Here is a 19,163-nt window from a genome sequence, read left to right on the forward strand (position 1 = left end):
AATAAGCATGGGTAGCTATTCTATTTGCAGACAAAATGGATTTCAAGCCAAGACTGATCAGAAGAGATAAAGAAGGTCACTACATGCTTTTTCAGTGAACAATCCAAGAGGAAGAAATAACAATTGTAAATATATATCCACCAAATACAAGCATACACAACTATATAAAAATTAGTGGATATGAAAAATCAATGAGCACTAACACAGTTGTAATGAGGGATTTCACTACCCCACTGTCACAAATAGGCAGATCAACTAGACAAAAAAATCAACAGATATATCAGAGCTGAACCAAACCTTTGAACAAATGTAAATATCTACAGAGTGTCCCACCCCCCAGCAATAGATTACACATTCTTCTCAGCTGTACATGGGACTTTCTCCAAAACAGACCACATACTAGGACATAGAACATGCTTAGGTAAATGCAAAGGAATTGAAACTATCCCATGCATATTATCAGGTCGTAGTGCAATGAAATTGAAAATAAATGGCAAATGAAACCACAAAAACTTCATAAACACATGGAAATTAACACCCTCCTGAAGAACCAATGGGTCATAGATGAAATTAAAGTACAAATTATATGATAATACCAATACAACATACTGGAACTTACGGGACGCAATCAAAGCAGTCTGATGAGGATAATTTGTAGCAGTGAATTCCCATAGGAGAAAAACAGAGCAAGCTCAAATAAATAACCTAATGTTGAACCTCAGTCTTCTAGAAAAAGAAGAGCAAGTCAACCCCAAAGCACATATGATGGAGGAAATTATAAAAATCAGAGCAGACATTAATGCGATTGAGAATAAGAAAACAATACAAAGAATCAAGGAAAGGAAGAGTTGGTTCTTTGAAAGATTAAATAAAATTGACAAACACTTATCCAACCTTATCAAAAGAAGGAAAGAAAAGACCCAAATCCATGCAATTAGGAATGAAAAAGATGAAATCACAATGAATCTTGCAGAAATCCAGAAGATCATCATTACCTACTTCAAGAACCTGTACTCTAATAAGATGGAAAAAGCAGAAGAAATGGACAGAGTCCTAGATACATATGAATTACCAAAGCTGAATCAAGAGGATATAACAATTCTAAGTAACCCAATATCAATTAATGAAATTGAAGAAGTAATTTAAAAAAACCAGCACAGAAAAGCTCAAGTCTAGAGAGATTCACTGCTGAATTCTATGAGAACTTCAAGGAAGATCTAATGCCACTACTCCTCAAACTCTTTAATGGAATTGAAAGAGAAGCAATAATCCCAAAGTCATTCCTAGAAGCAAGCATTACCCTGTTACCAAAATCAGAGAAGGATCCAACCATAAAAGAGAACTACAGGCCAATCTCCTTAAAGAACACAGATGCAAAAATCCTCAGTAAGGTACTGACAGAGTGCAGCAAATCATCAAGAATATAATACACCATGACCAAGTAAGATTCATCCCAGGGATTCAGGGATGGTTCAACACATGCAAATCAATAAATCTAATACACCATATTAACAGAACCAAGGACAAAAACCGTATGATCATCTCAATAGATGCAGGAAAAGCATATGATCAAGTCCAACATCCATTCATGATTTAAAAAACCTTAAAGAAAATTGGAATGGAAGGTCTTTATCACAGTCTGATAAAAGCCATCTGTGACAAACCAACAGTCAACATCATAGTAAATGGTCAAAAAGTGAAAGCTTTCACTGAAAAATCAAGAACAAGACAAGGATGCCCACTATCACAATTCCTGTTCCATATAGTTCTGGTAACATTAGGTAGAGCAATTAGAGAAAGAAATAAAAAGAATATGGATAGGAAAGGAAGACATTAAATTATCATTTTTTGTGGGTGACATTATACTGTTCATAGAAGACCCTGAAAAGTCCACCAAAAGACTACTGAAATCAATAATCAAAGTCAGTAGTGTAGCAGGATACAAAATCAACACTCAAAAATCAATAGCATTCCTGTTCACAAATAACAAACTCACTGGGAGAGAAATCAGGGATGCAACACCTTTCACAGTAGCATCAAGAAAAATGAAAAGATATAATACTTTTATTGTAGAAACTACAAACAATATTGCAATTAATATCCTTGTACATTCCGTAGAATAATTTCCTAGAAGGTGAAAGCTGTGTCAAAGATTATGAGCATTTTAAGTTTTAATAAATACTGATAAATACTGACAAATTTCACAGCAGTTTTAAAATTGGTGACAGATCCTGCAGAAAGTAGAACATTTGGCAGATACTACTTTTCCTCCAGATAAATTAAGAAATTTTTTGAAGTTCAAATTGGACACTATTCTGTCTTTTTTTTTTTCTGGTACTGAGGATCGAACTCGGGTCCTTGTGCTTCTGCTGCAGGCGGTGAAACCACTGAGCTAAATACCCGGCCCTGTTCTGTCTTTTTGAAGAACTCAATTTTTATATTCATTTTCTGAGAAAAATAATATAAAGTGATATTTTAGACTTTGGCCACTAGGTTTTTAAATAACTTTTAGTATGAAATATACTACCTATATTGAAAAGCCTATGGTTTGGTTTTGTTTTGTTTGGTACCGGGCATCGAGCTCGGGTCCTTGCACTTGAGGGGCAGCCGGCGGCGGAACCACTGAGCTAGATCCCTGGCCCTTGAAAAACCTGTGTATTTGACATTGCACAGTGTGATGCAAATATTTTCTAACCCCCCATCTTTGGTCTTATGTACTAACAGCTAACATATGACTTATTTCCATCTTAGTAGTAGGATTATGAGTTATGATTTTGGAAATTCTGTTCTATTTTAAATAATGAGTCTGTCCATGGTTATATTTTATAAAACATGTTCATAATTATATCACCACATAATACTATATCTCTGTTATGCACAATATAATTTCAGTTCAAATGTATTCACTTAACACAAAGGTTGCATCTTTGAACTGTTTTCCATTTTGAAACTGTCCCTCCACACTCAACATGCATGTTATTGTATATTCATTCATGATCTGTGCTATGATATTTATACTTGTGTGTGTACAATAGTTCTATTAAATATAAATGTAATTGCAACCCAGTGTACAATAAATGATAACCTAACACTGACATGAGACAAGGGCAAAAGGACTGTTCCAGTCTATCTGTGCATTTTTGTTTTCTTCTTTTCCTGTTACCATGCCAGCAATCTAACAGTTTCATTGTCATTGTAAACTCCCTGGATTAGCCTTTTACTTCCAACCGACGAAGCCAGCATTATCTAATTACAAGCCTGAGAATGATCTAATCTTGAAGACCAGCTGCCATAGGAGAGCACAGGCATCCCTTTAATCAAAATTATATAGATCTCATTTCATTTTTTCCCATTGCAGTAATGAAAATACTCAACAGGAATATATAAAAATATCTACATTTTGCATTGATTTGTTAGTGACTCCTCCCAGCATTTTGACGTAGTGGAACACTAAATTCAGAGAGAACATTTTTGAAAATGACATTTTCAAGTATGTACTTTTTCTTCTATTTTAGCTTACTTTGAGTTTAGTTTGCTTTAAATTGCTTTGAGTTTTCCTAATGAAGACTAAAAATCTGTTCAGACTGTCTTGCATTCTTTTTCATTGTATCCACTTGAATAAACTTTATATTTTTGTTGCTTACCATAGCAATGGATGGTCATTGTAAAACAAAAGAAACTAAATAGCAATATGTAACAGACAGAGGAAATACGTTGCAATACTGTCCTCCAAAGATAATCACTGTGAATTACGTTTTTACTCTTTTTTCATACTTATCCAAATATATATGTAATTTTAATAATTCATATATATACAATTTTTATGTCTTGCTCTTCTGTCTTTTTCAAATATTTTATGTAGGATCTATTTTAAACATAAAGACAAAGCCAGAAAATGACATAACAAATGCTTAGGTGAACACTGCCCATCCTTACAAAATCTTAACATGAAGTTTTATATTTTTTTAAGTAGAAGTGAGAACTTATACAGATATCCCTGTATATCCTTTCTTGATCTCATTTTCCTTTGTATCCAAAGAGAGCTGTTATCACAAATTTCATGTTTATTATTTAGGTTTCCATAAACCACAAGCATGGTTTAAGTGTTTTCTTGTCATTTAAAACTTAATATAAATTGTATATATACTTGTGAAAGTTACTTTTTCTCATAGTGTAAGTTCTGTTTAGCAGCGATTTGCTTTACTTCCCCCCACCAGGTTTCTGTTGGATTATTAGAGTTTTCAATATTCTCTTTTATTTTATTTTTTTTTGTATTAAATTCTTTTATTGGTACATTGTAGGTATACAACACAATTACATTTCTCACTGGGAATTGTACCTTTACATAATGCATCTTGATTCTTGTTTTTTCCCCATTCCTAGCCCTCCCGTCACCCCCTCCACCCTTCCCTATTTACAAAGACTTTATTTTCATTTTTTCCATTTCTCATCATTTTTCCTTTCCCTTCTTTCCTTTCCCCTGCCCCTCCCACTACCCCTACCCCTTTGGACCTTTTCTTTCTATTTTACATTATCGATTATTCATTCTAATCATTGGTACATTTTAGCTATACAATATAATGACATTCATCATTGGAAATTTGCACCTTTTCATAGTCTCCCTTGGTTCTTATTTTTCACCGTTGCCCAGCCCCTATTTACAAAGATTTTGTTCCTATTTTTCCATTTTCTCATATTAATCCCATTCCCTTCTATCCTTTCCCCTAGCCCTCCCACTTCTTTCCCCTTTGCCCCTTTTCTTCCTATTTCACATGACCTATTATACATTTAGTCCTTATTTATACTTTCAGTTTCTCACACCAGAGAATCTATTTGGTATTTAAACATGTGTGTCCTATTTATTTCACTTAAGAGTATTGCCTCAATGTGCATCCACTTAGCTATAAATGTCTCTAATTTCTCATTTTTTATGGCTGAGTAGTACTCCATTTTATAAAAAAACCACATTTTCTTTATCCAGTCTCCAGTTGATGGGCATTTGTGCTGTTTCCAAGTTTTAGCTATCACAAACTGTGCTGCTATGAACATGGGCGCACATATATCACTGTGGTATGATGCTTTTAATTCTTTTGGGAAGATACCCAGCAGTGGAATAGTGGGGTCAAATGGGACTTTCAGTCCTAGTTCTTTGAGGTATCTCCATAGGGATTTCCACAGTGGTAACACCAGTCTACACTCCCACCAGCAGTGGAGCAGGGTTCCTCTTTCCCCACAGCCCAGCCAGCCTTTGTTATTAGTTGATTTCATGATAGCAGCCATTCTTTCTGGAGTGAGGTGGAATCTCAGCCTTGTTTTCATTTGCATCTCTCGAATGACCAGTGATGTTGAACATTTTTTCATGTATTTATTTGCTATTTCTACTTCTTAGTCTGAGAAATGTCTGTTCATTTCAGATGCCCATTTTGCAATTGGGTCTTTAAATTTGGGAGGTCTGATCTTTTTAAGTTCTTTATAGATTTGAGATAGTAGACCTTTGTCTGAGGAAGGGCAGGTGAAGATTTTTTCCCACATTGTGTGTTGTCTCTTCACACTGCTGGTGGTTTCTCTTGCTGTGCAGAAGCTTTTTAATAAGAAGAGATTCCACTTGTTGATTGTTTGTGGTAGTTCACGGGCAACTGAGGTTTTGTTCATAAAATCGTTTCCTACACCTATGTCTTCAAGGGTTCTACCTAACCTCTGTTCCAACTGGTTCAGAGTTTCTATTTTAATATTTAGATCTTTAATCCATTTAGATTTTAGTTTAGTGCATGGTGAGAGATACAGGTCTAGTTTTAATTTTGGCAAGTTGAAGCCCAATTTTTCCAGCATCATTTATAAAAGAGGCTATCTGTCCTCCAGTGAGGGTGTTTGGCTCCTTTATCTAAGATGAGATGGCTGAGTGTATCTGGCGTTGTTTCTGCATCTTCTAATCTGTTCCACTGGTCCTCAAGTCTGTTTCTTTGCCAGTAACATGCTGTTTTTTTAAATCACTGTAGCTTTGTAGTATAGTTGCAGGTTGGGGGTTGTGATACCCCTGCCATGTCTCTGTTGCCGAGAATTGCTTTTGCTATTCTGGGTCTCTTGTTGCAAATGAATTTTTGGATTGTTTTCTCAAGGCCCATGAAGCATGCTGCTGGGATCTCAATTGGAATTGCATTAAATCTATATAGCAGTTTTGGAAATATGGCCATTTTCACTATATTAATCCTTCCTACCCAGGAGCAGGGGATGTCTGTTCATTTTCTGATATCATCTTCAATCTCTCTTTTCAGAGTGCCATAGTTTTCAGAGAAGAGGTCTTTGATTTCTTTTGTTAGGATGATTCCTAGGTATTTCAGTTTTTTGGATGCTATTGTGAAAGGAATTATTTGCCGTATTTCTCTCTCAGTGAGTCTGTCATTGGTGTAGAGGAAAGCTATTGATTTTTGTGTGTTGACCTTGTAACCAGCTACTTGACTGAATTTGGTTATTAAGTCTAGAAGACTTTTGGTGGAGTTCTTGGGGTCTTCTATATAGAGTATCATGTCATCTGCAAATAATGACAATTTGACTTCTTCATTACTTATCTTTATTCCTTTTATTTCTTTCTCTTGTCTAATTGCCATGGCTAATGTTTCCAGAACTATATTGAACAAGAGTGGTGATAGTAGACATCCTTGTCTTGTTCCTGATTTGAGTGTGAAGGATTTCAGTTTTTGACCATTTAGTATGATATGGGCTGTTGGTTTTTCATAGATGGCTTCTATCAGTTTGAGGTAGAGACCATCTATTCCAATTTTTTGTAGAGTTTTTATCATAAATGCATGTTGGATTTTGTCAAATGCTTTTTCTGCATCTATGGAGATAATCATATGGTTTTTGCCCTTGGCTCTATTGATATAGTGTATTACATTGAGTGATTTTCGTATATTGAACCATCCCTGCATCCCTGGGATGAATCTCACTTGATCAGAGTGTATGATCGTCTTGATGATCTTCTGCATTCTGTTTGCCAGTATCTTATTAAGGATTTTTGCATCTAGGTTCATTAGTGAGATTGGCCTATAGTTCTCTTTTTCAGTTGGGTCTTTCTCTGCTTTGGGGATCAAGGTGATGCTTGCTTCCAGGAATGAATTTGGGAGTATTGCTTCCCTTTCAATTTCACTGAAGAGTTTAAACAGTATTGGCAGCAGTTCCTCTCTAAATATCTTGTAGAATTCAGCAGTGAAGCCATCAGGGCCCGGGCTTTTCTTAGGTGATAAGTTTTTAATTACATTTTCAATTTCATTGCTTGATATTGGCTTGTTCAGAATTTTTAGGTCATCTTCGTTCAACTTTGGTAATTCATATGTCTAGGAATCTGTCCATTTCTTCTGTGTTGTCCATCTTATTGGCGTATAGGTTCTGGAAGTAGGTATTGATGATCCTCTGGATTTCTGATGGGTCTGTTGTGATTTCACCCTTTTCATTCCTAATTGCATGGATTCGGGCCTTTTCTTTCCTTTTTCTGACAAAGTTGGCTAAAGGTTTATCAATTTTGTTGATTCTTAAGAAGAACCAACTCTTGGCTTCATTGATTTTTTGTATTGTTCTCTTAGTCTCCATTGCATTGATTTCTCCTCTGATCTTTATAATTTCCTCCCTTGTATGAGCTTTGGGGTTGTCTTGCTCTTCTTTTTCTAGCAGCTTGAGGTTCAGCATCAGGTTGTTTAATTGGGCTCGTTCTGTTTTCCTAATATGCGTATTCACTGCTATGAATTTCCCTCGTAAGACTGCTTTCATAGTGTCCCATAGATTCCGATATGTTTTATTGTCATTGTCATTTAATTGAAGGAACTGTCTGATTTCTTCTTTAATTTCCTCTGTGACCCATTGGTTATTCAGAAGTGTATTATTCAATTTCCACTTGTTTATGAAATTTTTTGAGTTTCTTTTGCTATGGATCTCCAATTTCATCGCACTATGGTCTGATAATATACAGGGGATAACTTCAATTCCTTTGCACTTACTTAAACATGTTCTATGTGTGAGTATGTGGTCTATTTTGGAGAATGACTCAGGTGCAGCTGAGAAGAATGTGTATTCTGATTTTGTGGGGTGGAAGAGTCTGTAAACATCTGTTAAGTTCATTTGCTCAAGAGTTCGATTGAGTTTTAGTATTTCATTGCTTATTTTTTGTCTAGTTGATCTATTTGTGACAGTGGGGTGTTGAGGTCCCCCACTACAATTGTATTAGTGCATATATGACTTTTAACTTCCGTCAGTTTTTGTTTTATATAGTTGGGTGCACTAGTGTTTGGTGCATAGATATTTATGATTGTCATCTCTTCCTCTTGGATTCTTCCCTTTACAAGGATGTAGTGTCCTTCTTTGTCTCTCTTAATCAGTGTTGGTTGGAAATCTACTTGATCTGCCAAGAGGATAGCTACTCCTGCTTTTTTTCGGGTTCCTGTCACATAGAGTATTGTTTTCCACCCTTTAACTTTCAGTCTATGAGTTTCCTTTTGAATTAAGTGTGTTTCTTGTATGCAGCATATTGTTGAATTTTGCTTCTTGACCCATTCTGCCAGTCTGTTTCTTTTGATTGGTGAATTGAGACCATCGATGTTGATGGTTATAACTGAAACGTATTGACTTGTCTTTGCCATGACTTTTTCTTTTTGTTGGGTTCTCCCCCTTTCCATTTAATTTCTTGTCATGCCAGATGGGTTCATTCTGGTTTGCTTCCTGGGGTTGTGATCCTCAATGTCTGTTCCTAGGATATTGTGTAAAATTCTTTGGAGTGCTGGTTTGGTATTCACAAAGTTCCTAATGTGCTCTTTGTCATGAAAGTATCTTATTTCTTCATCCATTTTGAAAGATAGTTTTGCAGGGTACATCAATCTGGGTTGGAGGCTGTTTTCTTTTAGGGCTTGGAATATGTCACTCCAAGCTCTTCTTGCCTTGATGGTTTGTGTTGAGAAGTCTGCTGTGAGTCTGGTGGGGTTTCCTTTGTATGTGATTTGTTTCTTTTCTCTGACTGCTTGTAGAATTTTGTTCTTCTGTTTTGTTTCTGGAATCTTAACAATTATATGCCTATGTGTAGATTTTTTTTTGATCAAGGCTATTTGGAGTCCTATATGCCTCACTTATCTGTATGTCAAGCTCTTTTCCCCTGCTTGGGATGTTTTCTGCCATTATTTCTGTGAAGAGATTTTTTATGTCACCTCCACTCTCTCCTGTTTCTTCATTGAGCCCAGTCAGTCTTATATTATTCTTCTTTGTATCATCTAGCAGCTACTGGATTGATTTCTCATGTTCCCTTATAATTTTGAAGCAATTTTTCTTTTCCTGGTCACTAATTGCAATCTTATCTTCTATATCTGAAATTCTGTCCTCATACTGGCTCATTCTGCTGTGTAGACTTTCAGTGGAGTTTTTCATGTCCTAGAAATCTATTTGCATCTGTTTTATGGATTCCATTTGTTTCTTATTTGGGATTTCATCATGTTCCTCAGCTCCTCTCTAGATTTATTAATCATGTCTTGCACTAGGGGCACAATTTCTCCTGTTATCTGAGAAATTATTTCTGATTTCATTTTTTCCAGATCCCCTTTTGTTGCCAGTTCAGTGGGTCCAGGTCGTTGAGTATCAAAGTGTTCCATCTCATTTCCCTTTGGGGTTGCTGTAGATAATCTGGAAGTCTGGTTTTGAGACTTATTTATGTGTTTTCTCATTTTGACTGGGGCGGGGGGCTGTTAGCACCTGTAGGGATTACCTCCTCTCAGCTGGGTGAGGTGGTACAGGGGCCGGGAGCAGCGGTAGGGATGGTAACCCAAAAGCCCTTTCCTGTGGGCTGGGAGCAGCAGGAGGGATGGTGGCTGGGAAGCCCCTTCCTCTGGACCAGGAGCAGTAGGATGGTGGCTCAGAAGCCCCTCCCTCTGGGCCGAGAGCAGTGGGCGGGATGGTGGCCTGGAATCCCCTTCCTCTGGGCCAGGAGCAGCAGGATAGAAGGTGGCCCAAAAGCCTTTTCCTCTGGGCTGGGAGCAGTGCGAGGGATGATGTCCGGGAAGCCCCTTCTTCTGGACCAGGAGCAGTGGGACGACGGCTCAGAAGCCCCTACCTCTGGGCTGGTAATAGTAGGACTGGGTACCTTGGTCTGGTGGTCTGGTGTCCTCTGTGTCTTTGTAGTGTGGAACCAGGTGGCTCCCTGTCTGCAGCGGGGTGATTCGGTGTCTTCCGTGCGACTCAGGACCTGGGTATGGGGTGCACCGACCTGCCTGTCTGCAGCGGGCTGATTCGGCATATTCCGCGCGACTGGGGACTTCGGTAGGACATGGGCAAACCTGCCTGTCTGCAGCAGGCTGATTTGGCGTGTTCTGTGTGACTCAGGACCTCGGTAGGGCATGCACAGACCTGCCTGTCTGCAACGGGGTGGGTTGGCGTCTTCTGCCCAACTCAGGACCTCAGTAGGGCATGCACAGACCTGCTGTCTGCAGCAGGCTCTCAATATTCTCTTCATTTCTTCTGCTGGGTTAGAAGCTATAATTTACATTTTATTTTTTAAGGTTTCCTTTAATGTTGTATGATACATAAACATAATTTTTCCTATAAAGTCGTGAAGTTATTTAGTGGTTCTGTCCCTGTGCTTATTACGACAAGGCCTTTACCATACACATTTAGTATTTCTCCTGAATTGTTGCTGTTGTTTCAACTAGTACACCAAACATGCATAGTTCTTCCCACTATTGATGTCCTGCACTAAAGTTGTGTATTTGTTATAATTGATGGTTCCACAGTGACACATCATCATCATCCAAAGTGTAGTTTACATTAGCGTTCATTTCCAGTGTTGTTCATTCTATGAGTTTTGACAAATATATCCTCTGTGCTTTGCCTTAGTCATCCCTCCCTCCTCCTCTAACTTTGGTAGTCATTGATCTTTTTACTATCTCATTAGTGTTGCAATTTCCATAATATTATATAGTTTGACTCATATAGTACATAGTCTTTTCAGATTGGCTTCTTTCCCTTAGTAATATGCATTCATGACTTTTCCATATCCTTTCCTGACTTGCTAACTGTAGTGCTGAATAATGTTGTATTGTCTGGATATACTATAGAGTATTTATGTACTCACCTACTGAAGAACATCTTATTTGCCTCCACATTTTGCCAAATAAGAATAAAACTGGTGTAAATATCTACATTTATGTGTTTAGGTTTCAGTTCCTTGGGTAAATACCAAGGAACATGAGTGCTAGATCATATGGTAAGAGTGTTTACTTTTGTAAGACACTGCTAAGCTGTCTTTCAACATGGCTGTTTCATTCTGCAATCCTACCAGCAATGAATGAAAGTTCTTGTTATTCCACGTGTTTTTCAGTTATTTGTATTTTTGGCCATTCCATTGAGTGTGTAGTGGTCTCTCACTTTTTATTTGCATTTCCCTGATGATACATTATGTTGATTATTTTTTCATATGCTTATTTTTTGTCTTACATTTTGTTTGGAGAGGTGTCTATTCATGTCTTTCGCTCATTTTAAATTGAGTTATTTGTTTTCTTATTGTTGAGTTTCAAGAGTTCTTGATCATTTTGAATAATAGTCCTTTATTAGATATGTCTTTTGCTAATATTTTCTCCCAGAAGTCTATGGCTAATCTTTGCATTCTCTTGACAGTATCATTTGCAGAGTGTAAGTTTTTAATTTTAATGTAGTACATCTTATCAGTTATTTCTTTCATAGATTTTGACTTTGATCTCTTATCTAATAAGTCATTGCCATACCCAAGATCATCCAGATTTTCTATCTTATTTTCTAGTTTTATAGTTTTTATAGTCCATGATCCATTTTGAATTAAATTTTCTGATGAGTATAATGAATGTATTTAGATCCTTTTTAAATTTAATTTATTTTTTTATTATTTATTATTATTTTTTTGGTACCAGGGATCAAACTCAGGTCCTTGCACTTGTGCAGCAGGTGGCAAAACCACTGAGCTAAATCCCCGGCCCAAGATCCTTTTTTTTAAACTCATGCAGATTTCTGGTTGTTCCAGCATTATTTATCAAAAAGAATATCCTTTCCTCTGTATTACATTTTTTTCTTTGTCAAAGATCACTTGATATTTTTTCAAAACTGGGATTGAATCCAGAGAGCACTGAACTATATTCCAACCCTTTCTATTTATTTATTTTTAAGACAGGGTTTCACTAAGTTGTCCAGGATGGCCTCAAGCTTGTAATCCTCCTACCTCAGGCTCCCAATAGCTAGATTTACAGGCATGCACCACCATACCCAGCTTCATTTGGCTATTTTTATCTGCCACTATTTCAGGGATCTCCGTCTTGTTTCATTGATATATTTGTTCTGCCAGTACCACATTGTCTTGCTTGTCATAACTTTATGATAAAACTTGAAGTTGAGGAGCATCAGTCCTGCAATTTTGTTCTTTTCTTTTGATACTGAGTTGGCTGTTCTGGGTCTTTTGGCTTCCCATGTGAAGTTTTGCTAGAGGCTTGATCAGCATTGCTTTGAATGCTATATATCAAATTGAGAAGAACTGACATAATAAGTCTTCCTATCCATAAACATGGACTATTCCTCCATTTATTTCATTTTAAAATATTTTTCATTAATTTTTCTCATATAAATCTTGTGCATATTTTCTTAGATTTATAACTAATTATTTCATCTTTGGGTGCTACTATAAGTAGTTTTGTTTTTTAAATTTCAAATTCTACTTTTATATTGCTGCTATATTGGAAAGTGATTCACTTTTTTTTTTTCAGGTGCCGGGAATCGAACTCAGGACCTTGTGCTTGCCAGGCAGGTGGGGTGCCACTAAGCTACATCCCTAGCCCATGATTGACTTTTGTATATTAACCTTGTATCCTGCAATCTTGTTATAATTGCTTATTAGTTCCAGGAGGTTTTTTTTTCTCTTGAACTTTATAGACAATCATGCCATCTATGAATATAGACAATTTTATTTTTTCCTTTTCTATATACATATCTGATTTCTTTTTCATTTTTATTGCAACAGCTAGGACTTCTAGATTCAGGCTGAGAAAGAATGATGAGAGGGGAAGTCACTCCCTTGTTTTATATCTTAGTAGGATAAATTTAAATGGGGCTAACATTGAAGAAATCTCAGAAAACTGATAGTATATCAGGCACACTGCAACTCAGTGTTCAGAGATATGTCTTCTCTTGCATTTAGGAAGAATACATTAAAATAGTTGACAGTATGGGCAGGGAGGATGCTGTGTTTCCTGCCAGGCACCAAAGGCCGCAAAGGCCCTGGGCTGTGCCAGGGCCACCTTAGAGCCCAGTCTCTGCTGACCTAGGCACTGGCTGAATGGGTGCTGTGAGTTGGGGCATGGACAGCCAGTGGCATGCATGGGATCTAACAGGGCCTCACACATTCTAGGTTGTGACATTTTTCTCTTATCTCAGCTGGGTGGACAGTGCTATATGCCGTCCTGGACAACCACAGTGCTTATAACAATTCTTGTGTGCATTTTCCAGTGTTTCTTTTGTCAGAGTCTGGAAGAGTCACAGCTCTACCAGTGTCAGCCCTAAGCCAAGTGAGGAGTGTGCAGCAGACATGGTGAAAATGAGCAAATCCAAAACTTTCCAAGCTTATCTGCTGAATTATTATGGAACGTGGCAGCTGGGGATGAGCCTACCTCTTCAGCTCCAACTCTGTGGAGAAAGTGGAGTGTGGCCCCTCTGAGAAGAGTGTCCTTTGCACTGGGCTGCAGGTGGTCACGTGCATCTGTGAGAACTGCAAGACCACACTTGGGTGGAAATAATAACATGTTTTTGAGAGCAGTGAGATATATAAGGAAGGACATTTTTATTATTGAGCTTGGCCACATAATCAAAGAGCTGGAAGTAAAATGGAAATGTGTCATTGTCTTTTGAATGCTGTTTCATGAAACAAACTGAATGTAATGGAGATGTAGAGCATCGTGGATGACAATATTTTTTGAACTTCAACCTCGCAGGCTAGCTGTGCTGCAATATCCCAATACTGTAGTACTCGAAGGCCTCTCTGGGCCATCTCTGTAGGTAAGGTGTCCCCCCACATCCATGGCCTCTTCATGTATATATAGTTGTCACTTACAGTTTTCAGTGTTCTTTTTCTAATTCCTCAAGTTCAAGGGAACAAATTAACCAATTGATGACTTATTTGCCAAGATAATACCTTCTTTTAATCTATGTCCTCTATATAATGTGGCTTTCACATTCAGTAGCAAACCATGTCCCTCAAACCACAGAGACAGGTCTCCTCCAACAGCAATTGTCATGTCTCCTTTTTTTAAGGGAAAGTATTGCAGCTGTTTTTCTACTAATTCTTGAAGCTATACGTTGGTTATTCTTCCTGCAGATCAACTGTTAAGATATAGTATCTATTTAAGAATCTTCCAGAAGCAGTAAACAAATTTATACAACATGAGCATTGTTTTTAAGTTTGTTCAAAGATGAAAAACACTACCGTTAACATTTTAGATGAGCTACAAATAGAGAAATGTCCAAAAATAGTTAATCATATGCATTAGCATGTACCAAAAGGTCATAGGTGGTGCTTTGAATTTTGATTTGCTATTCAATTTTCCAATAAGTTAAATGATTTTATGATGATCCAGAATTTAGTATTAAACAATAAAATACTGAATTTTCCAAGTTCTTTATTTTAAATGGTGTTTGATTATGAAATATTAAATAATAAAATACTGAATTTTCAAAATTCTTTATTTTAAATGGTGTTTGATTATGATCCTGTGTTGTTGGATTGAACATAATCTTTCTCTGTTTTGAACTGCAGTGATCAAAGAAAATGTGCTAGCTTATTTTATTTTTCAAAACTTGGATTGAAATTTTAATCTATAGATAGTGTTATTAAACTGAATCTAATATTAATTTAGTGTCAATTATATTAGCATCTCTGAAACTTTTAGATACCATGTACAGTGTATACATTACAGTTGAGGTAAAAATATGTTCCAATACTTTTATTAAAGTTTGTCTCATGAGTTTCAGACATTTTATTTTGGTGAATTATGGCTATTTTCCCTAATTATAATTATCTTCTTAGCATAATTAGTTTATTAAATCAATTCTATAATTACTATTAAAATAAAAGCTCATAATTTTTGGCTATGAGACAGTCTACCACTCTTTCCACCTTTATATTTTACATCTTTATTATAGTAGCTATGGGCCACTGACAGTAGGATTCAAATGAGGTCAGTTATGTAGGGACAAATGAATAAAATTTATTTCTTTATATGAGTGAATAAAGCTGGAGTTGATTGGCTGCACATCATTATGAATATTGTCACATTGGGGGTTTTTTTGGATCTACAGATATAACTAATTAATTTCCCCTTTCTAAGGCCAAGAAAGATGTGTGAGCCATTAGAGAGATTATCTTTAAATCCTGTAATACAGTTCTAAAATGAGAGCCTAATGATGGACAATTTGCAAAGTCAGACACGGACAATCTAGGAGAGATTTATCCTCTATATTTGGCAGGGCCCTAATAAATAGCCCAAGGTTTAGTGCTCAAACTGAAGGAAACACTTTAGATATTTATGCTGAAGTGGCAAAGGAACTGTCTTTAAAAATTTGAGCCATTTAAAGGATGGTCTATAGTGATGTCAATTTCACTTACTGGTCATTGTGATGTTCTCAACTGGTTCTCAATATGGCCATCTGTTCTCTGATGCTAGAGGAAGGTTCCTCATTTAGATTCCATGGTGTATTTGAAAAAGGATTAGGTTTGAAAAGATGAGGCAGGTGTGGTTGACTGGGCTGGCTGATTACCTCATTCCTGTATTTCTGAAATAAACCTCTGCTTCCAGTCTTCCTTCTTAGTCAGTCTTCACTACAACTACTGTTACTACTCTACCAGATCCTAAAACATGGCTTCTGTCTTCATCCTCTTGCTTTCCTGCTTAGAAACTTCATAGGCTTTCTATAAATTTAAGTCCATGGTTCTCAAGCTGATATTTGAAGACTTTCTTCCAATTGTTTTTAAGTCTCAACACTTGGGCAAAGGCAATTTAAGTCATCACATTGATGAAACCAGAAGCAGAGTTTTGAGTAGAAAGAGCCAAAACCAGGACTTGAGATTCAACTACCTGTGTCTAGTCCTGGGGCACAACGTAGAGAAAGACTATTTGAAGTCTGTGTATGGAAGATGTAAGCAATGTAAAATGGAGTGGGAGGTATGTGTCAGGCTGAGAACTTCAGGACTTAGTCTTATTGAATCTATGATCTTCTACATCCCCAGCTCATTTTTATTTTGAGACAGGGTCTTACTAAGTTGCTAAGTTGCCCAGGCTGGGCTCAAACTTGTGATCTTCCTGCCGCATCCCTCCAGAGTGCTGAGATTATAGGTGTGTGCCACCATGCTTGTAGGACTTAGTCTTTAAACTAAGAGTGTACTAAGGGTTATTGGCTATGAATTTTATGTAGTGCTTAGTACCTATTAGTGGGAATAGACATAGCTTGTTAAAGGAGCCACAATAGGAAGATCATTACTCTTTTTCACCTTCATCTCCTCCCCTACAGCACATTCTCCTGCTCTGTGCTGGGCAGTGTAGGGAGTGTGGTCCTCTGGACTGCAGCCCTACCCTAGCCCAGATACTGTAGTTGACTTTAGTGGTGCCAGGATTCCAAGACTTTTGTATGAACAATCCTGGTAAAATATAAATAGAATGTAAGTGGGCTAAGAATAAACACTATCTGTAGATAGGTTTTATGGGCAAGATTGAGGTGGTGGTGGCTAGGAAGATGAGTTAAATTTCAATGTGGTGAGTATGAAGTGCCTGAGGGAAATGTCCACCAGACAGCTGGACATATAGTTTGAAGATGAGTGCTAAGGGAAAGGTCAGGACAGAAAGATAAGTTTGGAAGTTGTCAGCACATAGTGCTACTTGAAATCCAGGAAGGTGTGTGAAGTTAGAGGAGAAAGGAGCTCAGGAAAAAACTTCAACACTTAAAGACTGGATGGTATCTCAGAAAAAAGATCACCAAAGGCATTGGGAAGAGCAGCAAATAATGGTCTCATCATAATTGAACTGAGAGAGAATTCCAGTTAGAATGGAGCAGTTAGCAGGAACAAATGTCACTGAGAAAACTAGATATGGACAGAAATGTATCTATTGGATATGGTCACATGGAGGCCAGTGTGGCTTCAGCAAAGGTGTTTCAGTCCAGTGAAGGTATCTGTTTATACTGTTTTGAGGTGAAAAAGTAATAATGCTAAGTCTGTATCGCTCATTTAAGGTATTTTTTTGAGGAAGAAAGAGAAAAGGAAGTACATGAAGCCTGCACAAAGTGAAGGATAATTTTTTAAGATAGAGTCTCACTGTGTAGTCCAGGCCAGCCTTGAACTGGTATGTACTCTAGACTGGGGTTGAACTCATGATTCTCCTGCCTCAGTCTCCTGAGTACTGGGATTACAGGCTTGCACCACCATACTTAGCTTAAAGATAAGTATTTTAAGGAAAGAAAAAACCTAGGCAGATGTATATGTAGAGGAGAAGAGATCAGGAAAGTGGGAGAAGTTGAAGGTAAAAGGTCCTACGGAGGTGGAAAGGATTGAAACTCATAGTACAGCCAGGAATGGGAAAGGTAGCGATTGTGGAAGAGAGTAGATGTTGGATCTGAATAAGAGGAGAACTATTTTTCCTTTGACCAAAAGAAGATTGGATTACAGTTACAAGAGAGTCTGCAAAGTGAAAGGTGTTTCACAGTATATATCAACCACTGCTAACTAATTTAGATCCTCTTGTCCTAATTGTCTCAGGGACTATCTTTGTATAGTTTATGTTGCTGTAACAGAATACTTAAGATCAGATACTTTACAAGGAAAAGAGGTTTGTTTAGGCCACAGTTCTGGAGGCAGAAAGTTCAAGATTGAGCAGCCATATCTGGCAAGGGCTTCACGCTCCATCATCACATGATACGTGATGGGCATGCATGTGAAAGCAGCAAGCAAAGCAGAAAAGAGGAGGGACAAAGGAGCTAACCTGCTTTATAACAACCAAGTCTCAAGAGAAATAATCCAACCCTACAAGAGCCAACTCACCCCGTAAAGGGGACATTAATCCTTCCCCAGGGTGATGCCCCAGGACCTGATTATCTCCCACTAAGCTTCATCTCTCAAAGGTTCAACCACATCTCAGGACCATTACATTGGGTACCAAGCTTCTAGAATGTGAACCTTGGGGGACAAACCACATCCAAACCATAGTAGAGGCCTTTGGATATTGCTTTAGCCCCTACTCTGAGTGGACTCTGATCAAATAGGCAAGTGCAATGAGCCAGCTTCTCATTGCATTCCCATACTGCTTCCTGCTCTGGTAATTTTCTGTTGACATTGAGACTTGAGACACCCTAGCATTTGCTACACATACAGTGTAGCCCAGAGATTCAGGGGAGTTAATACCACTCAGTATCACAAAGCTTTGATCAATAAAAGACAGAATTTGGCTGTTAAATTCTCCTTCTGTCCTCATTAACTGATCTGAGATGCAAGTCATGTTTATCATCTCTCTGAAATGGTCCTGCCAGTTCAAGCTTAATATCATATACCTTCATACTGACTGTCTCATTCCATCATCTACTCTTTTTCCCTCCCTCCTGCTTCCCTGGGATTGTATACTCTAAAAACGTACCAGGCTGAACCTTATGGCTTCTGTGTGTCAAAGTAGTTGAACTCCAGCACTTTCATATGGTTCAACAAAATAGTAACATACAAATTATTGCTGTGCCTTCTGGGGAACTCAGGGTAAGGAACAGTTAGTGGTCTTAGTGAAGTAAGAAGTGTAGTCATCTGGTGTATCTGACCTCTTATTAATAATTATTATTTATTGAGTACCTGCTGAGTGTCAGGCACTGTGATTTTTTTTTTTTTTGGTACCTGGGATCAAACTTGGGACCTTGTACTTGTGAGGCAGGCAGCAGAACCACTGAGCTAAATCCCCGGCCCAGCACTGTGATTTTTACATATGGAATCTTACCAATAAAGAAAGTATTATGTTCATTTTACTCATGAGGAAACACTGAGGTAAAAAGAGGTTAAAAATTTGCTGTAGACCGTACAGCTAATAAATGATGGAACCCAATTTTCAACCCAGGTCTGCGTGCTTTCCAAGCTACTGATATTTTTACAGCACCATGTT

At 37.5% G+C, this 19,163-nt stretch overlaps 1 long non-coding RNA gene across 8 annotated transcripts in view; it reads left to right on the forward strand.

Moving 5' to 3' along the window:
• LOC110347145 (uncharacterized) overlaps positions 1-19,163 on the forward strand; it is a 116,876-nt gene that overhangs the window by 68,968 nt on the left and 28,745 nt on the right. For 7 of the 8 annotated variants that reach the window (XR_015446849.1, XR_015446851.1, XR_015446847.1 and 4 more), the window contains 2 exons: positions 12,753-12,793; positions 13,492-14,652. This is a non-coding gene — a long non-coding RNA (uncharacterized LOC110347145). Of the gene's footprint in view, positions 1-12,752; positions 12,794-13,491; positions 14,653-19,163 lie in introns of those variants that run through there. The other variant, XR_015446850.1, reaches the window with a different exon arrangement.

This window comes from Heterocephalus glaber, unplaced genomic scaffold (genome assembly GCF_053883595.1).
Source record: "Heterocephalus glaber isolate CG9 unplaced genomic scaffold, H.glaber_assembly_v1.0 deba00001730, whole genome shotgun sequence".
NCBI classification, from domain to species: Eukaryota; Metazoa; Chordata; class Mammalia; order Rodentia; family Bathyergidae; genus Heterocephalus; species Heterocephalus glaber.